This window comes from Sceloporus occidentalis, unplaced genomic scaffold (assembly GCF_023333645.1).
Source record: "Sceloporus occidentalis isolate IW3139 unplaced genomic scaffold, rSceOcc1.0.p SCAF_5, whole genome shotgun sequence".
Taxonomy (NCBI): domain Eukaryota; kingdom Metazoa; phylum Chordata; class Lepidosauria; order Squamata; family Phrynosomatidae; genus Sceloporus; species Sceloporus occidentalis.
Window position 1 is genome coordinate 80,541,788 of NW_028316985.1, and position 14,017 is coordinate 80,555,804.

Consider the following 14,017-nt stretch of genomic DNA (forward strand, 5'->3'; position numbering starts at 1 on the left):
ACCTGAAGGTTTTTAAAAAAATAATGAGAGGGGAAGGGGAAGCACAGTGACACCATGTGACTTTCAATCACGCAAATGCCCTGGGAATTGCTTTTCGCACTCAGGGCATTGCACGATCGGCAGTTCGTTCATAAGTTTCCCCCGTGAATGAAAAGGGACGGGGCAGCTATTAGAGGGAAGTGTTGTCGTGAGATCAGCATCATCAATGCTGCTTCCTTCCAGTGGGAATCACAGTTTAAATTCGCATGTGATTAAAGCCCTAAATCTCAATGGTACGAAATTCTGGGATTGGTAATTTGTTATGGCATCAGAGCTCCCTAACAGAGAAGGCTAAATTATCTCTCAGACCTGCAAAACCCAGAATTCCATAGCATTGAGCCAAAGCAGTTAAAACGGTAGGAAACTGCATTATTTCTCCATTTCTGCATATGCAGCCTATAGCATATCCCACATTGGCCTGGACTTCTCATGTAATCCTGCCAGTGCAGGCGGGAGATAGGCAGCTCCAGTGGCTAGTAATAACCTCCAGTAAAACATAAGAAAGGGGACTGCGGCTAAGGGCAAGACTGGGAAGGCAACACACATATTTCATCATTTGATATTGTTTAGGGAAGCATTTTTACCTGTGGTTACTAATTAACTGGGACTTGTAGTGCTAGCCTTAAGCAACTTGATTTCAAGAAAAATGACAATAGGACTTACATGCAGCCTGCCCATTGCAGAATAAATGAAATGTGCAGCGATGAACAAATTACTGTCTAATGTTCCTCCTTCCACATTTCAGGGTATAATTGAAGTTGACTGGCACAGGATGCAAACATCGATCACTCCCCCTCCCACCTCCTCTGTTTTCTTCTTGGTAGGTCATTAATGAGTACATCTCAAGAAAAAGACAAGTTTCATGACTCAGTCTTTGCCCTCCAAAAAGAAATAACACTGTAATTTAATGAGAAGAAACATAGAATTGCAAAGAGTTATAATACTATTTATAGAAAGCCTCCCCCTTTAAGCATTATTGTTATTATTTGGAAGCAATAGAAACATTCGATCTTAAATGCAGGTTCCCTACTCTGTATGTGTGTGTATTGGACATGCAGTTTCCAATATTACTTGGTAACACGTTGTTCCATGTAATTAGAGACTTAAATGACTTTCAATAAACTGCAAAAATGATGACTGAGAAATAAAATCCTCTCCCAAAACTTTGAAGAATCATGTTGGTACATCACAGCATAGAGGTCCCAAGAGTGGCCTAGTCTTGGCCCCTGTTTCCCACCACTCTCTTCTCTATTTCATGAAGGGGAGAAATATTTGGCCCGCCAGGCATCATTGAACCACAGCTCTTACAGCCCTAGCTAGGATAGTCAGTGGAGGAATTCTGAGAGTTGCAGTCTAGCAACATTTAGAGCAGTGCTTCTCGGACTATCTAATGTGAAGGACAACAATTCTTCTCCCTAATGTTCCAGAGACCTGTAACATATTTGTGTCTGTTGTCAACAACTGTTTCTTTTCTGGAAAATTGCCAGAGATCAGCAGCTGCTCCCCTACCACACACACCCCTACTACACTTTACAGACTGGCAAAAGTCCATGGTCTACCACTTTGAATAATATTAGTATACCCTACATACCCCTCATTGTATTTGGGGTCTCCATATTTTCACATTTTCATATCTGGAGCCAGCATGTTCATAAGGGGTCACAATGACCTTTGGAACACAAGGTAGATTTCCCCTGAGAAAGGAGTGCAGATCCAAAGACATGTGTAAGACCAGGTAATGCTATAATCAAAGCTAAATGGGTGTACCAGTCACTCATTCCTCCCCCAGACAATCTGCATTTCCTCTTGTACCAAAAGACAAAGGAGGTCTCATTCTATCAAAGCAATAAGCCAGTGCTTTCTACCTATTACCAGTCATATTCCCAGCCAACTTCCCTATCCCTTCACCCTGGGGTTGTCCTGAGCCAATTGCTGTTTTTGTTACCCTAAAGTTAAAGCCATCAAACATCTGGAATACTAATGTTGATTCCTGGGAAGACCATTTGGTCTTTGTTAGCTTGCAAGATAGCACATCCCTTGAGGCTAGGATCTCAGATACAAATATTGGTTCCAAAACCTAGCCCCCTCATGTGCACAGAGAGATTATTCCACTTCATGTGTCACCCCAGACCCATCTGAGCCACTCCCAATTTCTATAGTCTACAGACAGGTAATTATCACTCCTCGGTACCCCTCAAACTATGCTATCCAGTTTCCATATTTCCATTTTGGTTAGCTCTAAATGTTGTGTCTGCCTGAATTACTATCTGAGAGTGTTTGATTGCACTCTTGCATATTTCTAAATAAAACTTTAATTCACCCAAACCTGGAATTCTCTCACCTTAATACTGATATATACAAATGCCACTGATCCTAAAATTACCTGTCTGTAGACTATAGCTAATTCCCCCAACATTTAAAGAGAAGCTGACATGGTGGGGACTTCCCAGTCCCCTACCTTTATTTGGTTAACAGTAGCACGGATCTGAAGGCCCACAGAATTTCCAACACAGTTATGACTGCTAGTGTTAACAGCTTATATGTAGCTTCTGGCAGGCAGTGTTTTGGAAGTGTGTATCCATGTATATTTTAACATAGCAAACAATTATGTGACTTACGGTGACTCTAAGGCAAACCTATCACAAGGTTTCCTTGAAAAGTTTTGTTCAAAGGGCATTTGCTATTGTCTTCTTCTGCGGCTTAGAGGGGTGATTTACTAAAGGTCATTCCATGAGTTTCCACAAGTCAACTCTCCTGGAGTGCTGTTCCAACACACACACTCCTACCACACTGGCTGTCAGTGGTCTTTATCTCCCATTTAAACCATCAAGTATAAAATATATCACTAAATACCAAATTCAAAATCATCCATGCCATCATATTTCTAATTTCTATATATGGTTGTGAAAGCTACAGAAAGTTGACAGGAAGAGAATCAGTTCATTTGAAATATGCTGGTAGATGAGGGTTCTATAGATACCATAGAATGTACAAATGACCAATAAATGTGCCATAGAGCAAATCAAGCCTCAACTCTCCCTAGAAGCCAAAACAACTAACTGAGGCTATCATACTTTGGACATATCGTGAGACAACATGACTCTTTAGAAAAGATAATGATGCTTGGCAATGTGGGAAGCAAAAGGAAAAGAGAAAGATCACACTGCAGGAGAATTTATTAAGTTAGGTTTTTTGTGGGGGGGTTTGGGCTATGTAGCCATGTTCTAGAAGAGTTTCTTCCTGACATTTCACCAGCATCTGTGGCTGGCATCTTCAGAGAATAATGTACAGCTGCCTGTCGAGCCCCTTAAAGAAAATAAAAGAAAAGCAATGGCTCTGAATATAAGACCTGGGCAGTGTTCTTTATGACTAGGGATCAAGGAGGTCTCTAATTCTGGATTGCTATAAATCAAAGCCAACAACCTTCCATTCTCTCTTTAGAAGTAAGATGTATACTAACTCTAAATGACTGTATTAAGGGAAGGGCCTCTCCTTAGATAACAATGGCTATTAATAATCATGACTATTATACTTCCTGTTGTACTTCCATTAAGAGCACTTCTGCTCATGCTGCTGAATAGGACTCTGAACATCTTGTCCCTAAGTCCTCCCCTTACAGCCCCAGACTGAGGCAGGAGTGTGAGTCAAGAACAGAGAGTTCCAGAGGACAGTTGGATCATGTCCTTCCTAGATCATTACAGAATCCATCATCCCTATATGAGTTTTCACATTCAGTTCTCAGTACTCACTCAGCATTGCCATCTTAGTGTGCATTTTCCAACTCTTCTGGGTCAAGAGGCTGCTGTAACACTGATGTAACCAAACTCTCCCCCCGCTACTCCGATTCTGAAGTTGGATCAAGACCAGTTTAGTTCTGATCCTGAATTGAAATGGCTGTACATTATTAGTATAATCCAAAATCACCTGCAATTACAATGCTATAACTTGCTTGAGAACTGTTCCCCTAAAAGAGTATTTGTGATGAGAACCACAGTAGGTTTCTAGGAGAGGTCACACCACTGCCTCTTCAAGAGCAGGAAGCACTGCTCTCCCACATTATGGAGATTACTAAACATGACTTTTAAACCACAACTAGACCCAGAAAAAGTGGCTTTTGGCAATACTTATTGCACGATGGCGCATCCAACCCATAACTGCTGTGTTCCTGAAGCACGATTTGGGCATTGTTTTTCTTTGATGGGGGAAACTCATCAATGAGTTCACACTCACACTACTCCCCAGGTGCAGAATATAGCTGCCAAGGCAGTTGTGATATTGCCGGTCACGTGGTGCTAGTCACTCCTCCTCTCCCCGCTCCCCCTGGCTATTCCCAAGCAAACGGATCACCTTTATTCATTTTTCTATATATTTTCTTCTTTAAAAAAAAAAAAAAACTTCATTTACAATAACATAACTCTGGAACTGTGTGAAAAAAAATCAAAAGGTATGCTGGGTAAGGCATAGGGAAGATTAAGAGGCAGTCAGGAAAGGAGCATGACAACTGCAAATAGGTGCAGTAATAGCTATTATACAAACAAATATAATTCTATTTTCATTGACCAGTGCAATTGCGGCAGGGCTTGTGTGGTAATGTCCAAAGAAGCATTCAAATTCATCCACCCAGTCATCATACCTCTTTTGAATAGCTGCAATTGACCAGAGTGCAATAGTTGAATGAATTATTCCAGGCACTATGGCTGCATTAACAGAATGATTACCCCATAAGGACCCGAACATAGCATTAGATACCTTGGTCTGCTACAAGAACAATACCATTGGAATGAGATGATCTTTGACTGCAGCCAAAAGAAAATGAAACACTTGGAACAACCGTAGTATGTTGCATACGTCTCTCTCACACACATACATATTCATTGGTCCCAAGCACTCCACGAGGGTAATTATTCTGTGATTTAATGCTATGCATAATGGGTACCTCTGCAATTGTATATTGCTATTATTCTCTATCATACCTATAATTAAACCAATATTGTGAAAAACCAAAAGCAACTTGGATCAAATCCATCCATGCTCTAATTCCATTAAGGGGAGTGCATTACTTTGGTCTTATTGAGTTGTGTGTCATTTATTTGTCTGCCTTATTGCTCAATTCTCTCAGTGAACTATAAAGAGCATATTATTTAGTAATACTTCAAACTATTTTACCTCTTTTGTTATGTTTTCCCCAATGCTTTTATTTTGTTTGCTCCTTCCAAATGAAATATAGGTTACATAATGACATGGTAATAAAGGAGAAGGAAAAATTCAATTAAGGGAATGGAGCAGTTAGAGAAGAAAAATTGGTAAGTCAATTTTGTTCTTCATTTTAAAAGGACAACAGTGTTTCAAGAGAGTTGTTAAGCTTTGTTTTTAATTTGCTCCACAAAGATAATCAGTTGAATATCAGTAGTTGCTGTCCACATGTGAGAAGGAACTGGAATTGTGAACAGAGGACAAATAATAATACTAGTAACAATAGTACCATTTATTTATTTATTTATCTGCCATTGTTGTTGAATTTATTTCCTGCATTTTCTCCAAATCTAGGACTCAAAGAGGCTTACAAAAATAATAAAAAAAAACAAATACAAATAAATACAAAAAAGCATACAAAACTGATATGCAAAATTAGCAATAACCAACAGAGCTATTCCCATATGCGTTACTACTATTCGACAGGCATCTCCCTAACCCAAAGACAACATTTAATATTTGTATTACTATTACGAATGGCAGCATATGCTTCCATTTCTAAGAACCTAAATACTTACTATTTATATAGTCCATGTCACACATTCAAAAAGTTTCTTTGTAAGTTTCATAATAGCTCTGTTGTTACTTCTGCACTGCCAGTAAGGACAAGGGAAGATGAAACCAAGAAATTGTGGGTTTCTACGTTGTTGCTTTTTAAGAACTTTGCACCACACATTTGCAGCGTCTTACCAAATTTTGAATTATTTGTATGTTGGCTTTATAGCTGAAATGGAATAAACCCAGCATAAGTTTGTAAAGTGAATTGGACATTAACCTGCCACACTGTAGTAATGCATGTGAGAAAACAACTGCTTGATACAGCACTTTCACATCCATTTATTTCTAAGCTAAATAAATGACACAATTAACTGTAGGCACAGCAGTCATAAGCAGTTGTGTGCCATGCATTTTTCCCCATTACAGTTATGTTTATCATAGTGCACTGGGTCTTCTAAATATATTTCTGACAATTATGTGTTTGGGCTCCTGAATGCAAATGCAATTGAGAATCTCAACTACTAGGTGGCCAGGAGCAACCTGCCCCATTATACATATCCATTGTCTGATAATACAGCCACAAAGCAGGGATAGGCTTCTCATTTAAGGTTGAGGGATGGGCAACTGCATGGGTACTGAGGACCAGTTCCTTTCCCGATAACCTTATAGGCATTACCTCCCCTGCAAGCCCAAATCACTTAATTTTGCTCTGTAGTCCGTCTCAAAATGGCAACAGAAAGTGATGCAACATCATTTCCCATCATCATGTCAAAATCAAGGTATAATAGTCTTGCTCATGAGGTAGGGGTATGTTTGAGTGTTTTTACACTTTTAGGAGACTTGCTGTGTGGTTTAATATAGAAATACTGGTGCCTCTCATTTAGAAATAATATTGGCAACAGTACAACGGATGAGTTTAAAACTGAGCAATATGCAGTTCAGCTAAGACATGCTATGCACTTCTGGCAAAGACTGGAAGGCATACCACTACTACCACTACCACCACCACAACAAAAATGTGAAACCTGTATGTACAGTGTAAGAAGGGGGATTTCAAAAAATGCAAGGTGGATGCAAAGCCCAACTTCAGTTCCTTTCAGTCAATGACTATTAACTATTAGGTCTCAGGCAGGCCAAATCCCCATCTCTCTTGTTATCCCCTTCCCTTGCTGCATATTAGCATGGGCCACATCTTTCCTGGAGATCATGATAGATACTCATGAGAGAGAAGGCATCGGAAGAGAATAGAGTTTACCGGGGCATTTGAAAGAATGAGCAGTTCAGCTCCAATTGTCAGCATTACATTTTCCAATTGAAATTTGCATGTGGTAATTGCAGCTGAAATGAAATTGGTGTGAATGAAAATGAAAGCATGAATATGCCTATAAATCTAGTTCCACATGAAAGGAAGTCATTAGCTAAGTAAATGGTTCCCCCCCCCCCTTAGAAACATTCTCCTACTCCACAAAGTAGATCTTTTATTTAAATGTTACTGCTGGAATCATACACTTGCTTTAAGCACCCATGTAATCAATGGGACTAAAGGATTCGCATGTACAGGATGGCATTGCAGCCCAAGTCTTTTAAACTGTAAAAATGGCTGCAGTCCAACACAGTTAGATGCACTTAAGCCCATGGGTTTTGGTGCGCCTCAGTGTGCCTGACACTCTGCTGAGCAGTGGCTAAGACATTCACTGGCGTTCATTCAGTTTACAAAGAAGTGCTGCAACAGATTTGGTTTCTTTAGCATTGTGTGAGCAGAATCTCCTATTGTAGTTGCATGGCTGGCAGAATGAGGAAGCATGACTAAAATGCATATCCGCAACATTGAACAACAACCACTACTACTAATATCTAGTATATGATAACAAATTAAGCATTGGAAAACATGCCCTATTTTTAGTGTTCCACACTAGTTCCCACTCCCTGAGGGAGAAAAAAAACCTTAATTCTTTTCTTAGTCACAAGCTTCTCATTACGTATGCCATAATGACAAAATCCTTGCAATAGAAAGGTCCCCTTTCACAGCTGCAAAATTGTTCTAATTGGCTTTAATTGTCTCCTGATTGCTTAATCTCTTTACTGGCTTGGCATAGGGGAAATGGGGTGGCTAAATCTACCCCCCACCTCCACCAGCCTGTAGGGGAAAGGAAGGAATGCTGTCTCTTACTAAGTGATTCCAAAATGAAAGATTCAGAGATGATGCTATTACGTTGCAGAAGGAAAGTTGTTTTCAAATTTTAGAAGGGCCTTCAATAATTAGCTTTTTTTAAAAAATGCTTGTGGCAGAGTAATTTTTATAATGATATCATCTAATATTCTCTATATGGGCTATACACATACCCCTTCATATACATATGGGCCATACATATACCCCTATATTCAAGATTCCTCAGGTGTAGCCAGTGTGATATAGCGGTTCAAGCATTGGACTACAACTCTGGAGACCAGGGTTCAAATTCCTACACAAACATGGAAACCCACTGGGTGACCTTAAGCAAGTCATATTCTCTCAGCTTTGGAGGGAAGCAAAGTCCAACACCTACTCACCCCAAACAAATCTTGGCAAGAAAATCTTACGATAGGTTTGTCTTAGTGTTGCCATAAGGCACAAACTATTTGAAGGCACATGAGAACAAGTTATGACAACAAAAACTAGTATCTCTCCAGATTGAGATTGTTTACTTGTCCTCCTTACATCATGAAAATCTCAAGAGTTCAGGAAAGCTTCATACAAATTCATTGCTTACCATGGTAAAAAATTGGATTGCTGAATTGTGTCCACTTAGAACTGGATACAATTGCTAGTAAATGTGGAACATAGTAGCCACCCCCTCCCACACACACACCCCCACACACCTGGTATAACAGGGCAGAAAGCTATATTGTTACCCTGTATGCCCGGGATACTGAATGCCAAAGGGGTTAGGGCATGAAATGCAAATGCCCCCTGCCCTTGAGCTAAAGGCAGGCAGAACCTCTGCCTCTTCTAAAGACAACAGTTCAAAGATGCACGAGGGTCCTTTAAAAGGCCTGGCTGTGAACAAGAGTCTCTTCCCTCAATAAATACAGTGGCTAACAAGGACAGGAAACCACAGCCATGGCCACTTGGAGTGGATGCTTCTTGGGTCGCTTTCATGCCTTGTGAAGCACAGGCTCAGCAACCATGTCTCACTCACTGTTGCTGCTGCCTGCTCACATTTGCTCCATTGCTCCAATCACCAGCGGAGTGTCTCTCTCTTCTTTGGGCATCAGTCAGTTGAGCAAGCTGACCAATGAGCTAAATAAGGTTAAGTAAGCAGAAGGGTTCAGCAAGGGACAGGAGGGGTGGCAGGAGAAAGGCAAATGATGAAGGGTTTGGTAAAGAGGTCCAGAAACCTGTCCTGGAGGTGACATGGAAATAAACCCAGGGTCTATAGTTCTGTACATGCCACTGTAGGAAGCGCTGGGTTGGGACACAGCAACCAGACACCATACCCCCAACCCAGTGCAAAAAGGAACTGCGAAATACACCTCCTATTTCTGCTGCTACAGGGGCACCATAAGCACCCTGGTGCGGTGCTATGATGCCCCTTGTGCGCAGCACCGTTTGGATGCTGCTCATGAAGGACATAATCATTGCATGCCCTGTTAAACGGGCGCACGCCAAGATGGCATCCTGGCAGAGGAAGAAGAGTTAGGAGTGTGTAAATGCTCTGCCCTCCCTCAGCCCTACCGCTCACACAGGCTGACATAAACTGCCAGTCTGTATTCCCCCTATGTTAACTATGCCACTGCTTCCACCACTGTATTAACTATGCCACAACTCCCTCCACTCTCCAGCCCACCTTCTTATATAGCTTTGTTGTTATTGTTGTGTGCCTTCAAGTCGTTTCCAATTTATAGTGATTTTAAGGCAAACCTATTGTGGGTTTATCTTGACAAGATTTGTTCAGAGGTTGTTTGCCATTCTTTTCCCCTGCGGCTGAGAGAGTGTGACTCACCACTTTCCAAAAGGAACAACATCATGATTGCCTTTCCCTTAGCCAAAGGAGAAGCACTGGTTCCCATGAATTAGAGATCAATGGAAAAACAATGTTGCCAATTTCATTTGTTTTATTTTGTTATGACCTTGCCCTCTGGATTCCACAGCAGAGGATAAGGTCACAACAACTATCCAGATTGGGGCAAACTTCAGTTTTCTCTTCTGATAAATGTAAATATCTAAGTGATTAAAATTGCAGGGCAGAGGCAGCCCTCCAGACTGTCTTTCATTCTGAAGATGTTTGAGTGGCCCAAGAGGCTGCAGTAATAGCTGATGAAGTGTCCCTCAGCCCCAACAGCTTCCACTCTGGACAGCTGAAGAAGCAGCACTGATTTTATGCCACCTAATAATTCTGATCATCCTTCAACTTACTTATTTGGTAAGTTACCAGAGCTCTGTAACTGCCGGGAGAACTTGAGTGAGGATTTCCACATCTTTAAAGTTGATTTCATTGAGGGAGGGGAGAGGGCAGGATCCAATAAGGTTGTTTCACAGATGAAATTACTTCCATTTGCAGGCCTTCTTCCTTTTGGATTCCCTCCACTCCTTGCCATACCAGAATAGGTCAATGGGAGACACAGAAAGCTGCAAGGGAAGATGGAGAAGTCCTATAGTGTGATGTTGGGTTTAAGCCTTTTTTAGGATTAAGGAATCTCCAAGAAACCCACTAAACATACTTTTGTGGTGGCGTGGTGGTTAAAACATTAAATTCTACATTTCAGTGAAATCTTTTAATGGATTTTCACTGATCTTCACATATGGGAGTTTGCCACTGGAATGAATTTGAATAGCTGCAATTCTAGAATTTCCAAATAGTATGGGTATGCCCTTTTGAATTCTGTGAAAATCTTGCATGAATTTTATGCAATGTTGCATTGCATCTGGAATGGGAGCGGGATTTCTATAACCACAACAAGAAACTTAATCTTAACTGTTGGTTTATTTGTAGCCCAAATGGGATAATTCATAGCATGTGCACGAGGGTAACAAGTTAAGACATATAAGTTTTGTAGAAAAGCAAAATAATAATAATAATAATAATAATAATAATAATAATAATAGAAATAAATAAATAAAAAATGTGAAAAATTTCATTGGAATTTCTCCCTTACAAAATACTATCCAATGGCTAGTGTTCAGCGACATGAACTGACTTTTGGTTAGGGGCATAAAAAGGATAGTGTGTGTGTTTGTGGTATGTCTAGCATCATAAACAACAGCAGCAGCATTCCACAAAGAAACAGACTGTTGAATTTTCTAACTTCCAAAAACTGGAGTAGGTTCCTTTAAAAAGCTCAGCGATTACAAACCTGTCAGATATAGGTAAGACAACACAGTTGACATAAAACATAATTTAAGAGATAAAATCTTTTCCTCTTTATTTAAAAAAAAAAGTTGAATATAACAAGTACTTTAAAAATGACAGAAAACACCCATCTCTCAAATGTTTTAAGATTTCTTGTCAAATAAGATATACTGCAATACTGCAGCCTCAAGATCATTTTGCACATGTTAGAAGGGCTTGAAATAGACATAGAAAGAATATCTGAAAATATTCAAAAAAGGGTCATAGGTCTAAAACACATTGCAGAAATAGTCCAGTGTGAGACTGCTTTAACTCCCCTGACTCAGTGCTATGGAATTGTGAGAAATGTAGTTCTGTGAGACATTTAGCCTTCTCTGTCAGAGAGCTCTGGTGCTACAATAAACTACAATTCACAGGATTCCTTAGCTGTGAGCCAGGGCAGTTAAAGCGGTCTCAAACCAGCGTATTTTGGCAAACCCTGACAAGGAGACTACTGGATAGGGATGAAGCGGGAATTTACCAATTTCTCAAATTGGATTGAAATCAGAGTTCCCAGTCCCTCAAGTGAGGAAAGAAGAACACAAACTTCCTGCAGCATTGCTTGGACTCCCTTCCTTTCTGGCCCAAAGCTGCAATGCTTTCATTGAAAAGCGCATAGCATTGTCAGTTGTTCTTGGTACTGATTTTCCCACAACTTTCCTTCACTTCTCTTCACCTGAGCCCCAAAGCTATCATTTGAGAGCTGCAGCTTTTAGCCAGTACTTCTGTGAAAGAAGAAATATGATAATTTTAGTCTAGTTTCTGGGGGGTTTTTTTGCAACTTTTCACCCCTCAAGGCCCAGTCTTGACCAGAGGCTATGAAAAGATGTTTCAGTTGTTATGAAACCTGCTGGTTGGGTGCTTGGGGAGGAAGCGAAAATGTCTTTTCACAACCTCTAGTCTGAATTTTTGTGAAAGATTGTGACACGGGGAAATTGCAGATATTTGGGAGCTGCTGATCTAGTTTTTATTTTTGCACAATTTCCCTCCCCTCAAGCCCCAGTCTTTCACAGAAAATCTGACCAGAGGCTATGAAAAAATGTTTCAGTGGGGAAAACAAAGAAGAAACAAGCCTGTCAGCAGCCAAACATCCATGGCTTCTCTCCCTCCACAACGCTCCCAATCTTTCACAGAAATTCTGGCCAGACACTGCAGCTCTCAAATAATAATAATAACAAATAATAAAACTTTTATTATTATCCCGCTTTTCTGTGATGAGACATTCAAAGCAGCTCACAACACATTAAAATATCCACGTTCAATATTATATCTCAATTCCCCCCTTAAAACAGAATTAAACCTAATACAATTAAAATTAAAGATTAAAATATCTGTTAATATAAAATGTATAAAAATGAAAGCTGTCAATCTGACAACTCCCCGTTTCCCCCAGCCCTCCACCAACTGGTTTGATAGCTATAATGTCTTTTCTTTGCTGATTTTTTCTGTACAACTTTGAAGCTGGGGAGGGGAAAAGGGAGGGAAAGTTGTGGGGAAACATGTCAGCCTGAAAGGCTATGCACTTTTCAATGGAAGCTGCGCAGTTTCCAGAGAAAGCTGTGCAGCTTCCAGGGATCTCAGGGGGGAAAAATCCTGCGCTTCCCAATGTTATGGGAAGGAAAATAAATGGATTTCCCTCAATGTCCTCTGAGAAAGGGGAAATTGAGAATTACCATCCCTATGATTGACAAGAATCTTTGCAGTTTAAGATTTATTCTGTGCAAAAGTTACACCCCTTTTCTACAGAAAACAGCATTTTCTGTGCAGTAAAATAATATATGATAAAGAAGATACATACAAAGATTTTCTGCATGGAAAATGGTGTTTCCTGCTCACCAAGAAATGTGCAAATTTTTGTGCAGAATGAGTCCCCAAATATTGCACGTTTTGCACAGCCACCAGCACACTTTCTGTGCAGCACCATTTCTGCACAGCTTGCCAAGAAATGTGCAAATTTTGTGCAGAATGAGTCCCCAGGTTTTGCACTTTCTGCACAGCAAACAGCAATTTCCTGCTATCTGCATAAAGTAAATATCACATGCATAAGACCCAGAGTGTGAATAATCCTCAAAAACTGCATATTGATTCCTTTAAGAACAAAGTTAGTGAAGAATTACATCTCTAAAGTGTTAAGACTACATAACTTTCCACTCTAGCTTGATGCATTTATGAAACATTAATTTTGAAAACTTTCAGACTTTCAGGACATCTTACAGATCAATAAAAACAAATCCCTCTGATTTAAAATGTAAAGTGACATTTAAAATGTAAACTGACATGACATACACACAGAAAGTGAGTTGGGAGGGAAAAGAGGATAACTCAGGAACTTGTTTTTAATGTTGTACACTTCTAACAATCACTTGTTATACAGATACTATGCTGCAATGGCCATTATGCAACCAGACAGAGTTAACGTTCTTATCAAGACCAGCTAGAATGCAAAACAAATTCAAAGTGAAGCAGAACCAAAAGTTGTTGATCTCTCAGATGAGAATGTAGTTGCCATATTTTTTTTCTGCTGCTACTGCAGCAGCCTGTTGATATGGCTGCAGCTGGCAGTAGTGATGTAGGCTGCATCCACATGAAGAAATAATCCAGTTTGACACCACTTTAACTGCCATGGATCAATGCTATGGAATTCTACGAACTATCGTTTCCTGTGGCACCAGAGCTCTCTGACAGAGAAGGCTAAATAGCTCCCAAAACTACAAATCCCAGAATTCCATGTCAAACTGCATTATTTATGCAGTGCAGATGCAGCCATACTTGGTTTCTCTGCCTTTGCTGTAGGCATTCACAGTAGATTATGATTTACTTAAATACCCGGGAGGGAGGGAATCATTCAAGGTGAAACC